The sequence below is a fragment of the Bidens hawaiensis genome, unplaced genomic scaffold (genome assembly GCF_021521415.1).
Source record: "Bidens hawaiensis isolate Kalapana, Puna unplaced genomic scaffold, B.hawaiensis_p1.1 tig00001576_1, whole genome shotgun sequence".
NCBI classification, from domain to species: domain Eukaryota; kingdom Viridiplantae; phylum Streptophyta; class Magnoliopsida; order Asterales; family Asteraceae; genus Bidens; species Bidens hawaiensis.
Window position 1 is genome coordinate 421783 of NW_027491089.1, and position 13942 is coordinate 435724.

Genomic DNA, 13942 nt, shown 5'->3' on the forward strand with positions numbered 1-13942 from the left:
TTTGCTTATGCAAACCCATACGAGGGCGACTGTAGCTCGTACGACGAGCATGACGTCTATGATGAAGATCACACATATATATGATGAGGACCAATTATATGTACCTATATGACAATACGCCACACAGGCGCGCGCGCGCACACACACACACACACACACACACACACATATATATATATATATATATATATATATATGTTGATGATGATGGTGATACCGATGTTTAATGACATGTAACCCGTATGATCGACGACGACCATGATAACGTATACGATGGTCATACAGATGGTAGCATGTACGACTGATGATGTCGTTTGATGAGGACAACAATTCATAAGATGGTGCCGACAGTGATTGCTAATATTGGGCGTTTTGTTTACGATAACCCATACGATGCTGACTACATCTTGTACATGGCAATCGGATGATGATAATGATGCTGATGATGATGATGGAGATGTGTGACGATGATGACGACACTGATAGCGAGATATATGTTACCTGTATGATCAACGCGACTATGATAGCCTATACAATGACCACGTTGATTACCCACACGTCTGATGATAATGTCATTTCATGGTGACGGTGATCGATGATTATGATGATGATAACCACTATAATACATGATAACGATGATAACTTTATGATGTTGATCATCATCATAACACATATGGTGATGATGATAACCTAGAAGATGATAATGATACAAAACTACATATGATAATGATAACACTAGAATGTTATGAGCCTCTCTATTACGAAGTTGTAAATCTTATCCAGAAAATCTTACTAACGGTTAAGATAATACTTCAATAATGGATAAAATTTTAAATTTATTTAAAAAATACAATTTATAAAACAAACGCAACTTTTAACGAAATTTAATACCGGAATGTTAGTAAAAAAAACTAAAAGTAAATGTTTTTTACTATTTTTAAAAAGTTATAAAACAAAAACCAAAATATATAAATAATTAAATATGTAGAAATAAATATAACCAAAATTCAAAACCCTTTTAACTTCAAAACCCTAAATCGATTTCTACTTCGCTTTACTGTAATTCGTAGACATCGCTTATCCTAGTAAGAACATAAAAATGCCACGTCTCAATAATGGGGTTAAGTTCCTGGTAGATATCGACAGCGATTCCATGAGTAGGATGGTATGTTAATGTTATTTGGCTAATTTTTTTATGAAACATTTTACAGTTTTGCAACATATACATTCTAAGAACATTTTTTGTGTTACTTATAGCTCATTCCTAAAGCTGTTCAACCAATGTTTGCTGACATGAAATCGAATACCGGCTGTTGTTTGATATATGATCAAAGTGGTAGAACGTTTTCTGTTGTTATAATCAAAGTACTTGATGACTTTTATTTTGGAACCGGTTGAACTGAATTAATCAGAGAATGTTGTATAGAAGCTGGAACATATGTTGTTTTTGAGCTTAAATCAAGATCTATGTTGAATATGTTTACTTTCAAAAGAAACGTAAATGATCAATCTGGTACTATGATATGTATTCCAGTCATAAACCGACATGTCCATTACTTGGTAAGTATTAATTTCTGTTTTAAATGATTGTTTCCAAATTCAAATGTCTTTTAATTAACATGTTTAATAGGATTTCCCTGAGTGGTACGTGATTCAAGAATTTGGTGACAATCGTATGAATTCGCTTTTCGAGCTTATTGCTCCAGATAGATATATGTTTAAAGTTTCATCTCTTTGGGATGGAATGGGTTGTAGGCTAGAGGATGGATGGATTGAGGTTTTTAAACAAACCAACTTGAAAGGGGGTTCGTTTGTTGTGTTTGAAATCATAACAGATAAGACATTTCATATTAATGTCTTTCATGAAGATGGCATAGAATTTATCCTTTCTGGTCCAAATCAGCTGTTTCTCAACTATCAATTAAGCAATCAAGGTAGTTACTCCCAAAACCCAATTCATCTTGATGAGCAATATGATGACTCTAAAATCGTCTTCCACATGAACGTCACCAAGAAATTGGTAAATTGAATTTTTAAATTTCTTTTTTATTTACAAGTATATTTGAAATTTGCTTTTCACAGCGTCTTCCGGGTCACATTGCTACCAAGATTGATGCCTATGATGGAATGCCAATCACTTTGGTCAATCCCAAAGGTCGTAAAAAAATGAGACTTCATGGTGAACTGTCGGACCTGAAATTCAGATATTGGTTACCAAAATGGAAAAATTTCAAGGTGGAAAATGAAATACAGATTGGTGATGAGTGCAGATTTGAAAATGACTTCAATGAAGCTACTTTGTTAGTTTCAAAAGTTGATTAGTGATTTGGTGATGTTTGGAACATTTGGGAAATATTTGGTGACGTGTTTGGTGAATTTTGGAACATTTGTGATTTGGTTGGTTATTTGTATATGTATGGTTGTATTGATACACTTTTTAGTTTATTGTGTTGAATGTTGGTTGGTTAGCTTTTAAATGCTTTAATTTTATAGTTTCTTGTATCATCTATTTTGTTATTCACTCTTATTTTGTTTCATGGAATGTATTGTAATGGTGCCTTTTGTATGAAAACTTTTAATGAATGGTAATTATGGTTAAATCTAAAAATAAAACAAAAAACATTTTGTTTTAAAAAACACTATTACGCTTGTAACAAGCTAATGTTCATAAACATATATAAATATCCTAATACGCAATACACGCTTATCCAACCATCTTCTGGAAAAGTGCCAACTACGACGACGATGCTCAATCAGACGACACTGAAGGCTACACCAGCGAGGAAGCCAACGACGACGACGGTCAAGCAGACGAGGTTATAGGGACGATGGTTATCGAACCCCTCAACAGTTTGGAGGCTATCGAACCCCTCAACAGTTTAGCTACTACGAAAAAACCTACAAGGGGGTTGACGAGGTTACCTAAGCTGCGTACCCAATATGCAAACTCTGGTGGTGTCAAACTGGCAGTGGAGTTTGATAATCTGGGTAGGTTCACTGGCCAAAACAGATCAAAGTTTGCAAGTTTTTTAGGGGATGTTGTAAGGGAAATAGTTGGCTTGAGACTTTTAAGTTGGAGGGAGGTCACAAAGGAGCTTAGAGATAAACTGTGGGAACAAATAATGGTTATTCTTTATTTCTATTTGAGCATTTTATATTTTGAGATGTAATTTACCTTTACTGTATTATATTATGCAGAAATATTTTGAGATTGAGGCTTGTCATAAGCCTTCTGTGATGAATCGGCTCGGACACCTTCTTCGGGATTTCAGAAGAAAAATGTATGCCAAATACATTATGCCGAACATCGGTAAACCTCTGAAGCTGAAGGCGATACCCAAGGGACACAGGACGATGATCAGGCAAGAAGACTGGGATCGCTTCGTTGAGTACACAAAATCAGAGCAGTTTCAGGTATAAATCCTCTACTCTGCAAACGTAGATTGATCGACTATATATGGTTTATGTTTTTTATTTAAATATAATGAAATGATTATAATGTGTGGTTAAAGAAAAAATCGGCTTCATCAAAGGGAGCTCGAGCAAAGAATGTTTTTGATCATCACATGGGACGAGGGGGTTATACCTACCTTCGAGAGAAACTGGTAATCACCGTCAGCTGCTTTCTCTCTAGTTCAATGATTTGTTGGTTATGTGTCTAACATATGACCGTCAGCTGCTTTCTCTTGAATATTTTACAAGGTCAAAAAGAAGGAAATTGGACCGGATAAGATCCTCGGCCGTGCATTAATGTGGATGAAAGGAAGGGAGGACAAAGATGGTGCATACAAGAATGCTGTTGTCGAAAGCGTGGCAACCAAATTAGTATGTTTTAGTATTAAACTTTTTAAATCATGTTAAAGTCAATTCATTGCCTTATATTGGTGTAAAAAAAACTTGAGTCTGTATAACTTGTCTCAACACTTTATGTGGATACATAAGCGTGTTACAAGTGTATTATAATATTTGTTTTCTTGCAGGCTCAGCATGAGGAGCAGATCGCCTCCGGAGTTCTGGCACTTGAACCGTGCACAGATGCCGTCACCTTAGTGCTTGGCAAAGAGAAAGGTGGGTTTTTAAAAGGTATTGGGTACGGATTGACAACATGTAAATATTGGGGTGTGAGTCGGGTAAAAGGCTCGTTTAAGCAACGGATTGCCCAACTTGAGTATGAGGCGGTGCAGAGAGATGAAGTGGTGAACAGGTTGATGACTCTACTTGAATCCACGAGTGCTATGCTAGCAAGCCGTGAGAATGAACAATTAGCATTTGAGGCCAGGTTCAGACATCTCGAAGGATTGTTGCCGCAAATGTCGGCAAGTCAAGTAAGTGACGTATGCTACATATTAATTAATGCATTCGACATACATAATTGGCACTGTTTTTGTCACAATTCGTAGGCAAATCCTGTTCCCAACAAGGTTGGTTCTAACCAAAGTACTAGTGCTGTGGCGCAAAATAAAATGCCAGGACCAGTAAGTATCTGACAGTTTCTTTGTTTTTTACAACTTTCCATGTGATTTATCATTTTCCATAACCTAATAAATTGATTTGTAGGCCAGTTCTATGGGAAACATCTTAACCTCAGGTTAGGCTGTGCAAAAAGAATCCGCTTCTCAGGTAACCATTTGACAGTTTGATTGATCTGTTTTAATAATTAACTTTCCATTTGAGTGTGCTGATTTTGCATAAGTTAATTGTAGCCCAAGTCTGCGGATAAAATAGTTTTTGAAACGGTACCCGCTCCCCATATCGCGACATCAGTAAGTATTTGATAATTTCAGTACTTTTTATAATTCGTTTCCAATGTGAGTGTGCTCATTTTCTATTACCGAATTGCAGGCCAAGTCTATGGAAAAAAGTGTTGACCAAACGGTACCCGCTCCCCATATCGCGACATCAGTAAGCATTTGACAATTTCAGTACTTTTTATAATTCGTTTCCAATGTGAGTGTGCTCATTTTCTATTTACCGAATTGCAGGCCAAGTCTGTGGAAAAAAGTGTTGACCAAACGGTAGTCGATCCCCATAGCGCGACATCAGTAAGTATTTGGCAGTTTCAGTTTTTATATTTTATAACCTAATAAGTCCTAACAATTCCAATTTCTGTTATATTACCAATGAAGCCTGTAGAGAACAATGTTGACCAAGCATCAACACAACTACACCACACTCCAGATAGTAACGGCTCGAAAAAACCATCAGTAAGTATTTGGCAATTTCAGTTTTTCCTTTAATTGTTGATTGATTCATTGAATGGTTTTTAGGTAAAACGGAGAAACCGTAAAAGAAAAGTTGATGTATCTACGGATGAAGCTTCCCCACCTGCTGAAATAAAGGTATGTACTGCGCGAAACATTGTTAATTTCCCACCAACATGGGTATGTACTTATATATTGACTTCAACTAAGCCATCTTAATTTCACATGCTGGTTTATAGGTGTATGAGTGTCGTTTGCGTGTGAATGACAGGCGTAACAAGGTGGCAAATGGTAAAGTTTATTGGTCACCGGTTCCACAACAGTTGCAAGGAAAAGCAATCCCGGAGGGTTGCTATAAAGTTAGTATTGATGAAGTCATAAAGGAACAGGCAATTATTCCTTGTGAGGCAGGTGAAATTGTGACTGTTGGCAACGCACGTGGTTCTTTTGTTGCTTGGCCAGAACACCTGTAACACCTCGGCTAAAGCGGAATACGCCCGAGTGTGACGTACAGATTGCCCAAAACACTTGTGACACTATTAAGTGACAATATTATCATTAATTAATTTAAACATCAAGTATACAAGTTTGTAACAAGAAATACAAGGAAAATACAAGAACTATTAACAACTTGTCCATTTATTAATATAACCTAAGTTCTAGTGAATTCTCCGTTTCATCCTCTAATAATTGTACCTGTAATATATATATAAAATAAAGTAAACTAAATGAATAGTTGGTGAGTTGACACAAGTTTTGATATACGTATATAAAAATCATACAATTCCATGAACAAGTATAAATGAGCAAGTAATGTCCTTTCCAACTGGGATTGTGCACCAGCGTACTCAGATAAGCGCAAGTAAGGTCCTTTCCTGTTGGGATTGTGCACCAACATACTCGGATAATAAGGCCCTTTTCCACTCATAACAACAAATGTATTGAGCGCAAAGGGGGCGTATGATCATACTATATTGAAGTAATCCATTAGCAAGTAATTTGTAGCAAGTAACAAGTAAACACACAAATCCATGTAGCGAATTGTAGTTTGTAAATAATGAATAAACGAAATTGTAATATGGATAGGATATATATGCTACCCCCAAAAGTAGTAAAAGAGTAAAAAGGGGGTGTGAGAAACTCACATTGATGTTGAAGACAAACTTGAAATAAAACCGAAAGTATGTAAATGAAATCGAAGCAATTGAACGTCACGAACTAGAATTAAAAGCAGAAAAATTAATATTAACTTACTACTTATAAAATGTAGATATTCAATCAACCACAATAAGAATTTTCTAAGCGATTCCTAGAAACCTTAGTATTCAAACAATCCCACGGATTATTAAAAGTTTGACCAAAGTTTGACTTTCGTTGACCTTTGACCAAAAGGTCCATGTTGTTGACTGTTGACTAAAAATATTGACCGTTGACCCTAAATGTTGACCGACGACCAAAATATTGACTGTTGACCCTAAATGTTGATCGACGACCCGTTGGTGGCTTTTGACCAAATATCTAGACTTAAAATAATCATAAGATATTCATAGTCGCAACCTAACAATCGATCATGTAATTTGCAGTTAATCATTTTTCATTCAACCCTATGACTAAGTCACACTTTTACCAATTTCATTTCTAATAAGTAAGACCAAGCATTTAGTCAAATAATTTCAAGTTGACCAATAAAGTCAAATTCCAATATAACACAACAATCTTTGTACAAACTACAACTATTTTTACCAAACAGCTTGCTGGATAAATTTGGGCAGGTTTTAAGTCACCAAAACCTATTTTTCTAACCAATCAAAACATGAAAATAATTTACCAAATAACTCCCACAGATACGTTTAAGTATTTGGAACAACATAAAAGTTTCTTGAAATTTTTCAACACTCAAAAACATCATAAAAATTCATACACTACATCAACCTATTTTCAGCTACCTTATCAGCACATCATAATGTAAATATTTGCTAAATATTCCATATATGTCCAATTGATGTAAGACCAATTGGATTGAATTCCTAATTCATTTATAACATTCCAGAAGTGGAATAACACCCATATATATTTTCAATATCAAGTTATACAATTTACAACACAGCTCGGAAAATTTCTCTTTCAATCAGGATTACAACCCGATTTTGTAAATTAAAAAAAACTAGTCAAACAAAGTCCAAAAATTATGATTCTTGACATTTTGAAAACTAGATTCAAATTGGTTATTCATAGTATCACAAATCAATCAGAAACACGAAAGTATCATCAAGTTATATAATCTACAATCTAAAACACATAATCTGTCAACAAGAAGATTCAAACCAAAAGTCACAAAAATCATGATTTTTATATCCTTATGATCTTTAATCATCAAGGAGCCATTTTTTTATAGCCAAATCTCATGTATTTCATTATTTTACTGATTCATAAAATAATATTTATGTACAAAAGGTTTCCATATTTTCTTTTATGACAAGACATACAATTTCTTTTAAAACTATCAACTTAATCATCTTTTTATTTCTTATGAATTACATGTGTTTAGATACTCAATCCCACAATCCCAAATAAAAGAAACATAAACAAAATATATATTAACCATGCTTACTTACTTGCTTGATCAATGCTATATCACTATTTGTTCCAAGAATCACCCAACACTACAAGAAAAATACCATGTAGGGACGAAACCTATAGGGACTACACAAGTTGTTTCTATAGGAACAACATGTTGTCTCTATAGGGTTTTCCTATTTTTAAGTTTGATAACTCAATAGAAAGGGCATGTGGTCTTTATAGGGTAAAAAATAATTTCGTTTTAATTTTCCTTAATTCAAATTTGATGAAAAAAAATATTAAAAAAATGCTATAACTTGTGGAGACAATATGTTGTCTCTACTAACATTTTATATTCATATATATTTTTTGATTTTCTTTTCATAATGATCAAAATATATGAAAATAATAAAAAATCAAAATATTATAACTTGTAGAGACAACAAGTTTTTCCTATAAAGTTTAAGTGAAAAGAATTTGTATTCATTAAGCGGTAGAATTTCCCACCATTTCGAAAAAACAATATTAAAAAATAATCTACTCTATAGAGACAACATGTTGTCTTTATAGACCAAATTAATCTTTTGTGAATTTATTAAAAAATATTGTTTAAATTTATTTGGTTTTTATTATCCTTGATTGGTTAATATATTTACTTCTTTAATTAACATAATAACCTTTATTAAAAAACACTATATTTATGTGGGTATATGTATGTATGTATGCATGTATGTATGTGTATATAAATATGTATATTTATTTGTGAGTAATACATAAAAAATAATTAAAACAAATGCAAATTACATGAACTTAAAATAAAAGTTACATAATAAAACAAAAAAAAACACATAACAATAGACATAAATAAAGATGTTCAATTGAATTAAACCAACAATCTGAATGCGTTAAGTGTTCGTCTTTCATGGCTATGTGTTATGTGTGTGTTCGATTGAATCATACGAGTAATCTAAATCCATTGACCACACTCAAGAACTCGAATATCCAACGTAAATATGGGATACACTAGAATCTAGATACCTTATTCACGAAAAAGAATTATGCTCAACTAGAACTAGTAGAAGGTGAGTTGATGACGGTTTTTCCAATGAGATCTCCTGATTTCAAATACTTTCACAAAGTCAAGAATCTATGGCACAAGATTGGATAACTCAATCCATAGTCTCAAGTTAGTGATGCTTGTATGAAGTTGATACTCGTCCACTTTTAAGGCTAGAGTATTGCAACTTTGTGACAATTATCCAAGGGTGGGAGACCCAACCTAGTATTACATAGTTCGAAATATCCTTACGAGACAAAAAGCGTGACACTGCCCATTTGGGTAGGTTCATCGCATAGCGCTACACCGCCCATTTTTTAGATATTTTCATACCCACCGCATATCACGATGGTCTCGTGTTTTATCTATTGCGATGCAAGAGGACAACTGTTATTTTCTCGTTTTTCGTACTTTTCTTGTTGTACGTATCTGTGTGTTGCCGTGTTGGTTTATAATTATTTTGGAAACATCTTTGGTCCTTCAACTTTTGAAAGTTGGCAAAAGTAGAGTGAAAGTTTCAGGATGTTACAACAAAATAGTTAGTCGGGTTTCGATTAAAACCGAGATCGAAACCTTGTCTATCAGGTATAAGAAGAATGATCTGTTCCATTACAATCAGAACTGTAATGGTGAGAAAGGCAGGGGTACGTACTAGGGGAACAAGACACATGGCCGGCCCGATAAGAAATAACGAAACATAAAGGGCCGAGATAACAACTCTAAAGAAGATTCAATGGACAAATAGATCAGAGAAAATAATCAAGATACCAACCGAAGCGACTTCCGTATAGGTGCAATATTTGTTGACGAAAAGGGTATATGGCGAAAGACTATCAGCAACCTAACGAGCAAATAAACATGTTTGTTGTTAGAGAAATAGAATCTAGGATGTGGAGGTGAATATGGATGAGGTTCTACGAAAATATGCAGCCGTCATCGAATCAAAACTGAACTTGTTAGATGAATGGTTTCAAGTAGGCTCCTGTTAGTGGATAAGTCGCGAAGTAGTGCCACAGTCGAATTAATTGAAGACAACCTTAGAATCATCTACTGTGATTTGGAAACCGTGTTGGATAAAGTGAACAAGGAGGTAGCTTTGTCTCAAGTTACTGGTTGTCATGATGGAATAGAAAATGATGAAGATTTACAAACCAATGAAATTTATGTTAGAGTTCGCATAAGGTTCATGTAGATGATTTGTATGTGTATGGGTCCCGTTACATCGTTTGTGTATAGTTATGTTTGTTTGTGTCTGTTAGAGTCTATTAGAATGTGTCTATAAAAATAATGAATTGACATGAATAGTTACTTAACGAATAAACCCAAACACAAAATTTTGTTCGATAAAGTGTTCATGAACTGCCCATTTGTCCGAATAAACTTAACGGTTGAACATGAACAAAATCTTATCTGATTTAATTCAAAATACAATTATCTTTTTGTTGGATTGTTTTAAGAAATAAATGAATTATCCTATAGTTGTCCCTGTAGAGTTGACAGGCCAAAAATCAAATTTACAGAATTTCCCCCTTTTGTTTTACCCAAATCAGCGCCAAAAATCCATCCTTATCTCTTTTCCCTCGCACATTTTCAACCCATTTCCCCCACATCTTCACCACCATTCCTCACCTCTTGTCGCCGTCATCCACCACCGCCTCTGTCTTGCGGAGCTCGAAATTAGTATCTTCCGTGGGTGAATCGTTCAACTCACCAGTTGCTTATAGCTAAGCTGCGTTTCATAGTTCACCTCCAACTGCCCATCTTTCCCCTCATCCATGTTCAAAGTTTGTACACGAGGTATGATTATTCTACAACATCTCGAAGACCCTAAGTTTTTTTACCTTATTGAACCCTAATTTTGTGCGATTGGTTATTCCATGGGGGTTTACTGGGTTTGCAAGGGGTTGAGCCCTAAATTCTTTCAATATTTTTATAGAGTTTTGCAGTTTTCGGGTTTGTTTTGACAAAATTACTTTTATTTTGTCAGGTGTTGGCGATGGCGGTGTTAGTTTTCTTTTTCAGCTTTGATGGGGTCAAATACCGTATATGATACAACCATTTGATGAAACCGAAGTAAGTGATTTTCTATTTGTTACTCCTAAGAGTTGTATGTTCTAATTTTTTCGGTTTCACTTTTGGTTGAAACACAAGTCAGTTTGACACATCAAGTAGCAAGTGGCTCAATTTGTGTCATATTATTTGTAATGTTATGCAAATACCTTATTAGTGATATGAATAAAATTATTGATAGTGCTAGTTTGTAGGCTAAAGCTTTGATAATAACATTGATGTGTTGTATAATGGTGCATATAACTTGTTTTGGAGATAATACTATCCTAAAAGGACCTCTAGAGTGGTATATATAAATCTTACCATTATCATTTTGAATACACTCATTGCCAATGCTTTTTAGTTACTTTATTGATACTTCATTTATCTATGTCCTACAGGTGCCATAGTAAGCATGACGATGATCATCAAATTGAACAACTTCCTCGAAGATACACTTTCCACATTACTATCAGGCAATATCACACATTTCAGGTGATTGTTTTAATTTTTACTATTTTTTTTTGAAGAATATACTATTTGAGGTTTGACTGTAACTTATTAGTTAGGATATGTTTTTTTGTGGATTTTCAATTTCCCTTTTATAACATTTATTTGCTTTTATGTTTTTTAATTCGGGCAGGTTCAGAATTGCAAAGAGTTATCTAGCATAAGACTTGGGTTGACCCAAAATACATTTTGCCTATAGTTGTTTCATTCTTATTTGTTCAGGTATGAACACAGCTACATTTTAGCTTTTCATTTGATTATTATTCTTATTTGAAGTTGGAATTTATAACAATGCTACATTTACAGGCCATGCATTTACAACTCTGAAAACTAAACCAAAGAAGCATTTTAGGCAGAGGTTAGTTTTGCAAAGAAGCTTTTTAGACAGAGGTTAGTTTTGCCCAATATTGGTTGAATTATAGAATTTTGTTTGTTTTGAACAGATGTATGCTGAACTTCAAATGCTATTCCCACTTGCCAACAAGAGAAACTCATTTTCTGCAAGCGAAAGTTATTGCGCACGAAATGACAGAAGATGGAAGTTGAACTTTCACCACTCTTGTTGCATTATACAAGACGCCTAATGGGCTATTTAAGGGTAATAAATCTATATCATTATATAGTTTTCACAATTTCTATTTCTCATTGTAGATAAACCACAAATGATATTATATATTGATTGTGTATCTAATATAGTTTTATTGACCTGAAAATTATATTATTTCCATTATAACATGTTATTTGGTTGAAGTGATTTATTATATTTGGGTTTGTAGTGTTTTAACAGGTTTAAATTTGTTTGATTTATTGAGATTTTCTGGTTTAAAAACTGGAAAAAAAAATATTTTTTAAATTTTTTAACACCTGTATTTTTATTTTTTTTTAAATAAAATATATTTTTATTTTTTTTAAAAAAGAAAGACCTATAGAGACGACATGCCGTGCCATGTTGTCTCTATAGGTTAAAATATTTTTTTCATATAAAACTTATAGGGACTACATATCCTTCCTACAAGATTACTAGAATTTTTATTTTTTTATTTATTTCAAATCTATTGGGACGACATGTGGTTCTTATAAACTGAAAATATTTTTTTTTATTATATGCTTATTGGGAGTACATGTCGTCACTAAAAGTTTATCTTTGGAGACGACACCTATAGAGACGACCTAAGGACCTGTCGGTACGAGCCTCCAGTGACAAAACTTGTGAAAACAACATGTCGTCCCTATAGCCTTTTGAGACCTATAGAGACAACATGTCGTCTGTACAGGCCAAAAGCACTTGGTCTCTACAGGTGTATTTTCTTGTAGTGCAACTTGATTATGATATTTTAAGAGTGTTTTAGAAAAATAAAATGTATGTGTGTGTTATGTAATATGGACGGACAAAAGGAAGAAAAAGAAAAGTTATAACCTTAATTGTTATTTACTCATAATTAACACAATCATTAAGACATAATTAATTTTATTAAACTTTAGGTTATGTAAGTTTTTATTACATGTGACATGTTACATTCTATTATAAACATTTTCTAGTAAACATATGTTGTGTACTAGTCTTTTTGTTACTTGTCATGTGATATATCATAGGTTATGTTATTTTAATTATTCACTTCTCCTACAACATATAAGTATACAACAACTAATCATATAGCATGTAACACAATTTCACCCACCACATATAATACATGTAACATATCATGTGTGACAAATTTATTATAACCTATCATATATAATAACATGTGTGACAAGTTTATTATTCTAGTTATCAATAACTAGTTACTCTCACTTAGGTCACCAACGACACCACTGACTCAATGTATGCATACATGACACTATATGCATGGGAGTTCATTAACTTAGTTAACAGAACTAACTGGGTTTACTGACACAGTCAACAGGATTTAACTGAAAATGTCGGGTGTCACATCAGGGATTAGAAATGTTGAATGTATATTTTATTATGGAGTTGGATATTATAATATGTTTTTATACATATATTTATAAATAAAAACCGAAAATTTAAAACGGGTCGGATTTTCGGGTTTGAAAAGTAACGAATGTTACAGGACTTGCAACTTTTGAAAATTTCGTCCCGAAATTAAAATAAAAATAAAATTTTAAAAGAGAACAACTAATATACGAAGTTGTTAGAAGTTTCAAAAATTTTATACATACATAATAAAAAAATAGAATAACGTCGATCTTTTAATGACCCAAGAGAACGCCACAAATAGAAAATATGACAAGGACACTTATATATAGGATGTACCAGCGGCGTATCCACCATGCCCTTATCATATTGTATTTGTCCCGTTCCCCAAAATCATTCCAAGTTCCGAGTTATTTCACACAACCGGACTTGTTATATTTTCCATGCGAGGACTTTGATAATTACGTGTCGACTCATAATTACCTCTATCGTCGGATGGTCCATATAACTTGCTCTATTGTGTGGTTTTAAGATATTGACCTTTAATAAATAAATTAAATTATCATATAGAACGTTGAAAATCAAAACTAATGAATTAAAAGGGTAAAAACATTACAAAAGACATTGGTA

General features: G+C 33.5%; 1 long non-coding RNA gene across 1 annotated transcript in view; it reads right to left on the minus strand.

Annotated features, from left to right (window-relative positions):
* Window positions 1-3482: 3482 nt before the first annotated feature.
* LOC143589088 (uncharacterized) overlaps window positions 3483-13942 on the minus strand; it is a 183052-nt gene continuing 172592 nt past the window's right edge. The window contains exon 2 of the long non-coding RNA XR_013145210.1: window positions 3483-3735. This is a non-coding gene — a long non-coding RNA (uncharacterized LOC143589088). The remainder of the gene's footprint in view (window positions 3736-13942) is intronic.